Genomic DNA, 1309 nt, shown 5'->3' on the forward strand with positions numbered 1-1309 from the left:
CCCAGGGATGGACAGGAGGCTGAGCTGCAGCAGAACAGCCCCTGCCCGAGCCTGCCCGCCTCAACCTGCCCACCCGGGCACCTTCCGCTGGGCGCTGCTCCTGTGACCACACGCAAAAAGCGGTGGAAGCAGGAAAGCGGGTGGGGGGAGATGCTGTACAGGACACGGCAGCGAGATTCCCCGCTCCCAGGGTCTGCACCAGAGCCGCCAGCTCTCGGTGGTATTTTTGGGCTAGCAGCGGGGTACCAACGCGAGCTGGTGGGGAGTGAGCTGCTCCAGAGCCACTGCGTCCCCAAGGCTCCTCTGTCTCCCAAGAGAAGCAGGACTCACGACCAAAAAAAAAAAAACAAAACCAAAACCACCGAAGCCTGTGGTAACTCTTGGAGAACTGGGTCACCGCCTTACAGCTGTCTGCACTTCAAGGGGGGGTTTAAACTGTATTTCAAAGGTTACACTGTGGTGCCAGAACAGGTGACAGGCTGTCAGCGTGGCCTTCAGAGAAGAGCTCTGGGTCTGGGGAGATGGGGCTCATGCTGGCGGGGGACACTTGGCTGCTCCTGGGACGGCCGGAGGGGGAGGACACGCCTCTGGCATTCCCCATGGAGAAATCATCCCGTGCCTCATTTCTTCCATGGCTTCCTGAGCAGTTCCACCCACTCCCATCATGTGTTTACTGACTGGCCCATTTGTCCGTCAGTGATTTCATCAGGAAACAGCACAGACACAGCTCCCTGTGACACCACCCAGCATTCACCCAGCTCCTGCCCTGCGCAGGGACCCCGGCCCCGCTCAGCAGGGTGGGCAGGAACCCCCCGGGAGGAGGGAAGGGGACTTGCTGCCCGCACACTCCCAGCGGACATTAACTCCACGTTCCCATTGGATTTTCACTCAGCAGAACAAAAGCTCTGCTCCTGCATTCGTGCAGAGAAATTAAAACAAGAAACAAAGCACATGCGGATGGGACGAGGTGGCGGCGCAGGAAGGAGCCACGCGATTCTCGCCCAGTCCAGCTGCCATCTCCAAAGCTTCACAAAGTGAGCTTCCAGTTGAGCGACAGTGAAGGTAATTTAATGATAGGGGAGGAGAAACAAATTCTCTAAGAGACATCCGCCCAGCAGGTGCTGCTGGCTAGGACAGACCAAGAGTCATCCCTCTTTCCCAACGCAGAGGTCTCAGTAGGTGGTAGGAGGCTTTCCGTAACGCAGGGACAGCCGTGGAGCCTGTTTCTGGAGAGGAGGGGACCACACGCTGCCCAGGCCCATGGTTCGGGAGACAATGTACGTGCAGCCGGCTGGGCTGGAGCCACACG

The 1309-nt window shown here is 58.7% G+C and overlaps 1 protein-coding gene across 1 annotated transcript in view; it reads right to left on the minus strand.

The window, feature by feature from the left end:
• CBFA2T2 (core-binding factor, runt domain, alpha subunit 2; translocated to, 2) overlaps window positions 1-1309 on the minus strand; it is a 15400-nt gene that overhangs the window by 995 nt on the left and 13096 nt on the right.

Source organism: Pterocles gutturalis, unplaced genomic scaffold (assembly GCF_000699245.1).
Source record: "Pterocles gutturalis isolate BGI_N339 unplaced genomic scaffold, ASM69924v1 scaffold100, whole genome shotgun sequence".
In the NCBI taxonomy this organism is placed as follows: Eukaryota; Metazoa; Chordata; class Aves; order Pterocliformes; family Pteroclidae; genus Pterocles; species Pterocles gutturalis.